This window comes from Neofelis nebulosa, chromosome 1, assembly GCF_028018385.1.
Source record: "Neofelis nebulosa isolate mNeoNeb1 chromosome 1, mNeoNeb1.pri, whole genome shotgun sequence".
In the NCBI taxonomy this organism is placed as follows: domain Eukaryota; kingdom Metazoa; phylum Chordata; class Mammalia; order Carnivora; family Felidae; genus Neofelis; species Neofelis nebulosa.
Genome location: NC_080782.1, coordinates 71,726,791 through 71,738,841, shown reverse-complemented (window position 1 = coordinate 71,738,841; position 12,051 = coordinate 71,726,791). Strand labels below are relative to the sequence as shown.

Below are 12,051 nucleotides of genomic sequence, written 5' to 3'. Positions count from 1 at the left end.
ATAAGAACCTTAAAATCTATTACTTTAAAATGTTTAATTCTTAATATTTTAAATGAATTATTGCATAGATATAATAATATAGATAGATATGTAATATAAAGATATGTAAGATTTAAAGTCTTCCCTGGTTTCATTTAAGTTAAAAGGTTTTTGAATGGTGCACTCAGCTCTAATAGCTATAGTGGAACATGTGGTAAAGAACTGAATGAACTTTAAAAATAATGATTAACAACGCCATCCGTTTTGTGGCTCAGTCTCCCATAATATCAGAAAAACCTGTACAGTCATATTGAAATGTAGGAATATGCATCCTTCAATGTAGTCCCTGTTTTAATCTTTATAAATAACAGTTAAGTAAAAGGGTAAAAGCAAAAAGAGTCATTAACCTTTTCTAGGAAGTAAGGATCAAGTAATTTGATACCTGTGTGTATAATCCATCAAAAAATTACTGAGTATCCATCTCTGCCTTGCAGATATTTTATTTGCTGTCTGGCTTATTTGTAGGAATCTTCATAAAATGTCAGAAAAATTTATATGATTTTACTTCACATAATTCATTACTGAAGGTTAAATTGGTTATAAAGAAGACATACTTTTTCCTTTAAGATATTTTTATAGAATATTGTTTTAATGAAATGATAAACATTTCAAAGTTCCTCAGAATAAATGAATAAACATTGTTTTTGGCTTTTTTTAAAAAAACGATTTATGACAAAAACAGAGAAGTTATTCCATGGCTACAACAGAAAACTTAAAACAGCAATACAATGCAATTACCATTGATAGAGCTTATTATGAAGGGAAAATTTTAAATCTAATTCCATGTCATTTGGCTTTAATGTAATATTTGAATAAACTCATAAAAAAGGAAGGGCAAAAGGAGATGAAACATTACAGGCAACAACTATGTTTTATTTACAACTTTATGAATTTTCACACGCGAAGGATAAAAATAAAGACCCTAGATAATTACAAAACCCTAAAATTAAAAGAAATGACTACCTTCTCTCATGCCAAAGGTACATTTCATCGTCCTCCTCTAACACCTACCAAAAAAGTTTAACAAATGCAGTATTCTGTATGACTACTACAAAATAAAATAAATTAGTACAGAAATAATGTTTGTGTCATTTATTTTATTCTCATGCTCTTTCCAAATAGCCCAAAATGCCTGATTTTACATTTGATTGTGAAAAAACTCTAACCAGATGCAATATCCTATCTGTGTTCCTGTCACTTGATTCTTTATAAGATATGCCACAAGCACATAGGAACATTAAAGACACACAGAGCAAACTACAAAGAGCAAATAACACAAATTGATTTCACTGTATAAGCCAGATCAAATGCTATTTCATAGGCAACAAGAACCAGTATTCATATAAAATAAGATAATCAATCACTGGATGAAAACTCTTGAAAAACTGATGAAAGGCCATGAGCATCAGGTTTCCCCACTGCGTGTCAGAGGAAAGTTATCATGAATAGATATGGCAAGTAAATTTAGCTTATTCAAGAGGCGACAGCCAAGAGATAACACATGATTAAGAAGGAAGCAGTAAATATCTTTTAGACAGAAAAGGAGAAAAGAAATATAAGAGAAAAGCACTTTGCTTTTACAAAGTATCACCTAGGATTTTTGCTGTTTTTAAAAGTTCAGCTGCATGAGGTTTTCCAAACACTTTTAATTACCCTGTAATCACAGCCAGTGTACTAGAAGTTACGCACAACACAGAGGTACTCCTTGAATAAAAATTCATGGAGAGAAAAAAAAAAAAAACATTCCTTGGAAGATGTGTGGCAAAACTTAATTTTTTTAATGTAAATATCACATCATTCCAAGGTGTGATATTTGAAGCAAGGAACCCCAAGTTCTGTGAATGTAGGCTGAAACTCTTAACACGATATTATGCAAAATTGAGTGTTTCAAATAAGTAGCTAAAATACCTGTTGTTTTGAGAGTTGAAAGTGGAAACGGTTTGTATTGTCTTGTTACCGCAAATTGATGGAAATGGAACCCCACATCAACTGGCTAGTGCCTGAAATCCAGGGATTAGTCCAGGTCTAGTTTCCTAGGCAGCCTGCAGTGACAGCAGGTCATGATGAGACAGACACCTGCATGGTGATTGTCCTTTCCTCCTGAAACTTTTAGAGTCCATTACAGTATGTATTTACAGGAAGTATGTGAACATAACACTATAGTCTGTGGACCACATTTACTCTAAATAATTCTCTGTTTCGAGTCTTGGCTCTAGTCTGACCTTTAGTGTATTAACATTACAGCATTTCCCAGTTCACTGTATAGCACTATGCAGGCAACAAACAAGGTGGTAAAGCGTAGCAGTTATTGAAACTTTTGACTACAGGTACTTATATAATTTTTTAAGGGTCAGTTTTTAAATGGTAGCAATAAAAAAGAAATGTTTGTAAAGTGATAATCTTTAAGGAGAGCGTGAGAAACAAGGACCACATTTAAAACCTTTGTTTCTCCATCCCCTCTCCTATTCACAGATAATGCATAGGAGGATATCCATTAATTTCAGTGATAAATTATAGTTTTGTCCTGAGGGACAAGCCATGAGTCCCTAAACTCAGAATCTAGAATTCAATTTTTACCCATTCTTCACCCCACGCTTGTCCCCACCATCCCTAAAGACAAACCTCAGAATATCATATGACTGACATTCTCTATGGGTCAGTACATTCAAAGCTTTCTCACTTAATGCATGACAACATAAAGAATTACATAACTTGGAAAAATAACTATATCCTTAGGGAAAGAAACAATCTATAAGATTATTAAGGAGAAATTAATAATGAGAAAATGGCATAAAGGAAAACTTCAGATTATCAAATTAAAAAAAATATCCAACACAAGTCTGCTAAACTTTTCCCTAAATTCTGAGAAATAAAGTGAGACATATCTTAACAAGAAGAAATAAAAAATCTGGCAAAATATACCCTATTCTCACGTACATGGACCCACAGAACCACCTAGCTCCTTTGAAAGCCTGTATTATCATTCTCTATAAACATGAGGGCCTATAGGAACAATTTATCCAAATCAAATGTTCTAGGATCAATATATTTTAGTTTCTTCTGAATTGCCTCCCCTCAAATTATTTTCTTCTTTTATGCTTTGGCAGGGTTCTGAAAAAAAATTTAAAATTTGCAACCACTGTAAATTGAGTAACAGCTGTTGAGTACATATGTGTGTGTGTATACATACATATATACATATATACTCTTTTAGAATTCCAAAATGTGACAGAAAACCTGCTCCAAAGTATCCAAAGCATCCAGAATTATTACTTATAATAATGCAATGTTATGCTCACTTGCTTTTGATAATGTTTTAAATGCACCTGAAACATCTGATGAAATTCGAAAAGCAACAAAAAGGTTACTTTTGTCAGCTATAGAGGATTTTTTTTTTTTTCAGAAGAAAAAGCATTTACTTAGTTTCAGTGGAGGGAAAATCTGTCTCCTTAGCAATAGATTCCTAATCACCTGATTTATGTGAAGGGTAAAGGTTAATGAATTAAGCTGTGTAAGCTTCAAAACTATCAAAGGAATTCAAAAGAGCCTTGAATTATGGAAAACAATGGCCCATTCTACATACATACCAAATTTTTATGTTTTTTGTCTCCTACTCAAAAGCTAGAACATGGCATTAGTGACAATTGAAAAGAACTAATGAGGAAATATGACTACATTGCTTGCAAGAGGAGTGTCCTAGGAGACCTTGTTACTGTTTGTGATGTGCTTCAAACCCAAAAGAAGCTAATTGGAGCTGCCAGACACTGGTTTGCAAATCTCACTTTAAAGGACAGGCTCAATCACCTTAGAGGTGTGGAAAGAAATGTCCCCATTAGAGATGCATTAGTATGTGGCTTGGTGAATTTCTAAATAAACTTTAGGATGTTCTTTCCTAAGTCACTTTTATATTTGAATAATAGATATAACTTCAAGGAGAGGAAAAAATGCAACAAGACAAAAACAACCCCACAGATTTAAAACAAAAAGTATGAAAAGTGCTGTAAAGTAATTGGCAAATAAGTACAATGGGGAGCTAGGTATGTTTAAGGTTGAATAAACATGGAGATCAAACTTTAAAACTCCTGAAATGCAAACACATTGTAAAAGTGATCTATTGGGGGGTTTAAGGAATAGAACTTCATTTTCATCATTTCTTGAAACTGAGCAAGCCAATAAGCCACCTTATGCTATATAGCTTATAAAAGCATAAGAAGCTGCAACTCACAGACACATACAAATGAAAAAGGAATAAAAAGGATTTACAAGATCTAAGGAGAGCAACAACAGAGCAAACTTACTCCAATTCTGTGCTACAAAAGCTCATCCTGACTTCAGGTCATTTAAATGATAGCAGAGGTCACCAAAACACAATTTGGCATCTTATGGAAAGAATAATGATATTTGATTGATTTTTCTAAATCCTCCAATTGAGTTTTACTGAAGAATAATCCAATCCCAGTGCAGCAAATGAATTGGCATGATTTACAGGTGTATCTTGCTTTCAGAAAATGCCCTATATAAACGATTTCTATTTACAAAAAAAAGACACATTTACAGGTAAACATGTGCAAGACGAATCGACCCAATAATCTATTAATAGTACATTTCTCCTTATTACATGTCACTATAATTTCATCTATAAACATTCCATTTATTACTTTTTCTAGTAATAGGACACCTTAACCTCACAGAAATGGTATGCAGTAGTTATTGTTGTATTTAACTTAAACAACTACACATAATGACAAATGAAAGACACAACAGCATCAAAATGATATGCTGAGTGTGCTTTGTATTTTATGATACACTTTTGTGTAAACATTCTTCTAGTCTATTCCATTTACAACATGATACCAAAAAATATGCAAGTCTATTTTCTCATGTAAACTTCCGAAGATATTCTCATAGTAGACATGTTCACCATAAGATATTTTTTTTAAAGGTTGACTTGCAATGAAAATGCTAAAAGCATTTGCTCAGAGCATGTTCTTAATATATCACAGGGGCAAAGACTAGCAGTGACATGCAAAATGTCACCAGCTCCACCAGTTAACAATAGTTATTGTGGGACACTCATTAAGTTCTCAGATACGAAATGTTATTCTCTGGAAAGCCAATATCTGATTAGTGGACCTAAGGTTAATTTAGGCATTTGCTACTTAAAACAGTAGAGAACTGATGCCCATTTTGTCACATGGATAGTGAAAGAGAGACTTACTACAATAAGTAGTACAGTAAGTAGACTTATTACAGTAAGTACCTACTACAATAAGTGACCTGTAAATTGAAATGTTATTGAAACCTAAGTCCTAGGGGTTTGCACCTTTAGACACCTTTGAGGAGGAAGAGCAGATGTTGTCATTACTGATCCTTCTGGACCACCCTTTCCGTAAGCATTTCTAACATTAGGTAGGCTTCCCAACTGGAAAGCTAGTAGGAGTCAGTGCTGAAAAAGGAGTACACAACAACAAAATAATATTTTCCAATATATTTAGGAATGACCATTACAAATCAGCTCTAACTGAAATATTTTGCTTCTTCATTTATATAGTAAAATATGTTTTAATATAATTTGGATGTTTCTCAGAGTATTTTAAAAATGTTTTTTGGATAGAATGAAGCCTGTACTATTTTAAAAATGTACATCTTCTTTAAGCTACTAAGAAACAAGATGGTTAAAGGTTTCCCCAAAGGGAGCTTAAACCAACTAATTTGTGACAAACATGGATTTGGCTTTAATATTTCAGATACATTTATCCAAAGTCTTGTTTTTAATTTTAGCCATTGTCCCATCCTTTTACCACAACTACACTAAATCATTATTTAACAACTTGAGCTCACTTAGTCTGAGCATTCCTCAAAATATGCAAGAAACAGAAAAAAGATCCAACGCATTTATTTATTTATTTATTTATTTATTTATTTCAACCATGCTTTATTGAGTGCAAACTATGTGTTAGAAACATTAAAAGATATAATCGGAAAGCCACATTATTATAAAATGATGGACATAATACTTATAACCTTGATAAATCAACTGTTGTTTATTTTTGTTATTGTTAATAATAATGTTCCCACCTAGGAGCAAAAAAAAAATCATATCATTGAAAACAGTTATATTTCAGGACTAAAGGAAATCCTAGAAAGAAAGGAGGAAGAAATGTAAAGGCAAGACTTTCTAATTCAGCAGTGTATTCATTCCTCAATGGGGGAAAATGTAGTTACTTTGAAACAGGAGAAGTTAAAAAACCTCCTCTTCCTTTAAACTTTTTGGGGTTCCATCAATTTATTACCAACATCTCTGGGGGAATACGGCACTGCACAATGTTGATACTGTTAAGACTGGTGCTACTTCTATGGTTTTCTGGCATATTTTTAGAAAAAGGACAATAGAGAAGATTTTATTATTCTACATGTTACAAAAATTTATTGTGTGGAAGCAAAAGCCCAGGCCCTTAAAAAAAGACCCAGGAATATAAAAACATATAAAGCTATGGTCCATTTTAGTGAATAGTAATTCATCAGAAGCCACTCCCCTTCTGAAAAAAAGTGATGCAAGATTCTGGCAAGCTCCACACCACGCCCCACTACCACCACCAATAATAAAGAAAAACTTTAATGTTAAATCTAGAAGAGATTTTTAGGCTTCCAAACAACCAAAATGAAACTGAGGTGGACTATTCCACATATAATTGATAATAATCTCCCTGCCTATTCCTACCCCATTTACCCTAACTGCTGTAAGTAGATAAGAAAGTCTCAATCTAACGGACATCATATACTTCGTGCTCACCTTTGATTTAAAATGGCTAAGACTGAATTATTTTACTGGAATATAAAAGCACCCAGAAGATGAGATTTCAGGCATCATTCAGGAAGGAGTTAAGTACTTCCTTACCAGAAGACACCACAAGTCGGCTTTGTAGTGACTAATTGCCTCTTTAACCTCTGTACTCTGGGAGCTGGCCTGTGCTTCAATACTAGTTCTGTGATAGAGCCAAAGACTGATGTTCAACATAGACCTCCCATGACCTGCGTAGCCAAGGAGTTAACTCAGACAAGATGCTGACAAAAGGTTTCCTTCTCACTTGGGAAGGCACAAAATCTCTTTTTGGATAAGCCAAATTCTCAGAAGACTATAAAACACAGTAGGTAAAGACAGTTTATAAAAGTCAAAAGAATGGTTTCACTCTGGCTAACAGTGATTCTAAACATCCAAATGTATAATTCAAAATTTTGCTTGAGAAATGGTTTTAGTGATAAGAAAAAAATAGATTATTTATTTTAAAATGCAATGAAGAGGGCACCTAATTTGATTTCTTTGAAAGCTTATAATTAGATAGCTGTAATAAAACACAAAGAAAGGAGGTCAACGTTCTCCATTCCAAATGTTTCCCCTACGCTTCAAGTATTCATACTCAGGAAGCCTGTACTTTGTCATTAAATTTTTAAGCTTGGAAAATTTCTGGCTTTAGCAAAAGCCAACAAAAGAATTTTTACAGGTGATTTTCAGTAGTGATTACACAAAAATAATTAATTCTGCAATTGGGAGAAAAGCATAGTGAAGGCCTCTTGTCAGGTTCTGAAAAAAGAAAGGGAAAGGAGTGAGTTCTAGATTAAGGAGCTGGAAAAGGGAGGGCACTGGGAACAAAACAACCTCGATATTCATCCACAAAGAAGAAAACAGAAAGCTCACACAGACTTGATGAAGGCAGAGACATTACATACATTTGACTTTACTAATACTTGGCTAGACTGAACTCTGAACCCTTTGAGGCTTAAGGATCATTGCTGCTGAATTCATAAAAACCTATTCCAAAGCTCTGAAACTGCCACTGCTTTATTCTTGTTTTCTCCCATATCATTACATATTAATGTTCATGTCAGAGGTAAAATAATCTTTGCTCTAACACTTATGGGAAAAGGAAGCATTGGGTCATGCTTAATTGTTCTGCTACATTGTAGTTACACAAAGAGATAACTTTTTCACTTTAAAAAAGAAATAATAATTACATTTCTTTTTCAAAAAAAAAAAAGAAAGAAAGAAAGAAAGAAAGAAAGAAAGAAAGAAAGAAAGAAAGAAAGAAAGAAAGAAAGAAAGAAAGAAAACAGCCCACATATTTCTACAAATGACAATAAGGGGCATTGACCAAGAATTCTCTTATGAAAAGTATGCAGTTTATATTTTGTAAATCCCAACAGAAGAATAATGGCTGGTTTCAGTTAATTTTTATCTATCTGAAGGATATAGAAACAAAGTCCTCCAGATTTTCTTCTTAAATAATATTTAAGTAAATACAACAGAATGAAATTCAGAAATTCCAGGGAAAGGCTATTGAATCTTACTTAGCTTTTCTGGCTAAGTAAGAATTTCTGGCCAATTCAATGATTCCTAATATAAAGTTCATTTGCCTATAAAATACACTTCCAGAGGATTCTCTCTTACCTCTATCCATCAATGAAAAGACTTGATCATCAACCATTTAATTTATATTCAGAAGAGCATATAATATATATGTGCATGTGTGTATACATTTTTGAATATAATTCTTTTGTTATAACTACTTTTTAAAAAGTTTTTATTTATTTTTTTGAGGGGGCAGAGGGGCAGACAGAGAGTGAGACACAGAACCGGAAGCAGGCTCCAGGCTCTGAGCTGTCAGCACAGAGCCCCATGTGGGGCTCGCCCGAACCCATGAAGCGCGAGATCGTGACCTGAGCTGAAGTCAAACATTTAACTGACTGAGCCACCCAGACGCCCCTATAAATGTAATTCTTAAGAAATACATTTTCCCTTACCAATACTATCATTAAATGAGCAAACACATAATTGTTATAAATGCACTTAGTACAAATTTTAGCAGTCTTGACTCTGAAATATCATAATCACTAAAATCCAGGTTGCTCTGCTTGGACTAGTCATCGGTCTATTCCCTATGAAGGGGAAACACATTTCTGCTCCTAGGGAGAGTGGTGGAAAGCTAATGAAACCAGTGTGTAAGACTGATAGAAACCATGGAGGGAAGCATTGCCCAATTTCTCCTTGCAGAAAGTTGCAAAAACATGGGGAAGGAAGAATCATTTCACCATTTGTTTCAGACAGTGGGTACCTTGCAGGCAACATCATGTCTGACAGCAAGAACAAGCAACACTCCCAAACCCAGTACTCAGCTTTATGTTATTCTAAAGTTATATCAAAATGAACAGCACATCTCTGGCATATTTCTCAATGCTCTACTGTTGATTACAGTTACAGTTCTGTCTGCATAAGCAACAAACCATGTAGCAAAATGGAGTAACAGTATTAACATTCCTGCTCTGCATAAAAAACAAACAAACAAACAAACAAACAAACAAACAAAAAAAACACTTCTCTCAAGTACCCAACTAAATAAAGGAATTCATTCTGCTATTCTGAGAAAAAGCAAGATTGAGAGTTGAGAAGAGAGTTTACTGTTTTTAAAAGTAATTAGTGGAATAAAGAGGCAAGAGCAATGCCAGGTGTTTGAAAGGGATGTCAGGTAAATGTGCTTGGAATCTGATGATCAGTTTTGTGCTTCTATGGGTCCTGAGAGTATCATGAGTTCTTCCCTGATAATGACAGAATTGTATTACAAAATAAAATTAGAGCACAAATTCCTTTTTGTGATCTTTTATTGAAAGGTAAATACATAGTCCTCAGAAACAAAACACACTTAGGCCATTTAGCAAAATTTGGGGCTTTGGGGAAAATAATGGCAATTCAATGATGCATCAAACTTTTAAAAAGGTGAATGAAAATATAAAGAGTAATAACTGTATAAGCAAGTCAGAGAATGTGATATAAACTCAGGGATGTACTAGTCAAACTAGTGGCTTCAGTTAAGATTGTGAAAAGAGTATTATAAAAAGGAAAAAGAAGAAAACAATATATACAACATGTAACAATACAAATATATAACATACTACATTACATATAACATATGTGTAATGATTCTTGTTATAAATAACATATATATGTAATAATGAATATATAAAAATACATTCATTTATTTCATCATTAGTAGGGGACTTGAATTTATTTTGTTTACTTACATTCAGGTTTTTTCCACTAGAAATGCATACAAAATTATAAAGAAAATATTTGAGGCAAGAAAGGTAAGAAATACGGATAGTAAAATAATATCAGGGGTATACTCACCCTGAAGGGATTCATACGATTCAGTGCTGAAAAGCCTCTGCAAGTGGGTTAAGATTTTGGAATAAGCTTTCAAGGAACCAAAGTAAAGAGGAAAGTAGGATTATTTCTAAGATTCATAATATCAATGATTTTTTAAAAATCTAATGTTCAAAAGAACCTACAAAAAGACTAGATAGGCCAGAGGCAGTTCTGGGTAAAGGCTAACGTTTCAAAAAAAAAAGTATCAAAATATTCTGCATCATTTAGAAAATGTCCTCTCATTTCTTAATACCACTATGGACTTAACCCATGAGAAACTGGCCATTCAAAAAATTTAAAAATTAAAACTATATTATACATGATTAATAACAGTATAATAATAAAATAGATTTAGTTACATCGGAATTTTGCTAAATTTTAATGTTTCATATACAAAATCAATCAGTTACAGATACTGGAAATATGTTTCAGATGCTCAGACTGTCATCATCATATGTGAGTGTGTGTATATGGGTGCATCCACTGTCCTAGTGTTGGGAATGGAATTCAACATTCCCAAATCAAACAAAAACATTCCCAAATGAACAAAAAGATCTCTAAATCTTTTCTGTAAAATGGAAATTACAATATCTGCCTCCAAGGATTTTATAAAGGTTACATTTCATAATGTCTGCAAAGATGCTTTTAGTTATTCAACAAACATTTACTAACCCTTACTATGTCCCTAACTATATGGATACAAAGATGGATAAGCCAAGCCTCTTCCCAAGGGGGATTCACAATCTTGTCAACTTTAACATCCTCCACACAAATAAGACAGGGTTATTTAGAATAGAATAGAATTTCCTAACATACATTTCTCAGAAAACTAGCACTCTGGGGCTTTAATAGTTGGCATATACAAGAAAGAAATGTATGGTTCAATAAGTTCATGCTAAATCAAATTTTTTCTTAATAAAAAATTTAACATAAAACACATAGGACAGCACCTGGTACACAGTAAGCAATTAAATGTTAATTAATATTATTTAGGCCCTAGCACGGAACTTGGCACATAAAAAAAACACCTGTGGTAGGCTGAAAAATGGCCCCCAAAGATAACAATTCTTATTCCATGGAACCTATAAATGTAGGTTTTTTTACATTTATACATTTACATTTTTACATTTTTTTTACATTTAGGTTCTTTTTTTATGTTTAATTTTTAAATGTTTATTCATTTTTGACAGACAGAGAGAGAGACAGCAAGAGTGAGGGAGAGGGAAAGAGAGAGAGGTAGACTTCAGGCTCTGAGCTGTCAGCACAGAGCCCCACGCGGGGTTTGAACCCACGAACCTGGAGATCATGACCAGAGCCGAAGTCGGAGGCTTAAGCGACTGAGCCATCCAGGCACCCCTAAATGTTTATTTATTTTTGAGGGGGGGGGGAGGGGAGGGGACAGAGAGAGATGGGGGACAGAGGATCTGAAGCGGGATCTGTGCTGACAGTAGGGAGCCCCATGAGGGCCCTAACCCACAAACCGTGAGATCATGACCTGAGCTGAAGCCCCCTGTTTAACTGACTCAGACACCCAGGTGCCCCTATAAACGTAAACTTATGTGGAAAAAAGGGTCTTTGCAGGGGGAGATTCTCCCGGATTATCTGATGAGGCTCTTCAAACAATACCTAGTGTACTTCTAAGAGAGGCAGATGGAGAAGTGACACAGAGGGGAGGGTGAGGACAGGTGGAGACCGCAGTGATTTGGCCACAAGCCAAGAAATGCTGGTAGCCACCAGAAGCTGAAAAGAGGAAGAATGGAGAGGCTTCAGAAGGAGGCTGACACCTTGACTTCGGTCCAACGAAACTGATTTTG

General features: G+C 34.1%; 1 protein-coding gene across 4 annotated transcripts in view; it reads right to left on the bottom strand.

The window, feature by feature from the left end:
* The window catches only part of FBXL17 (F-box and leucine rich repeat protein 17), a 507,842-nt gene that overhangs the window by 165,260 nt on the left and 330,531 nt on the right, over positions 1-12,051 (bottom strand). The gene's annotated exons all lie outside the window — the stretch shown is intronic.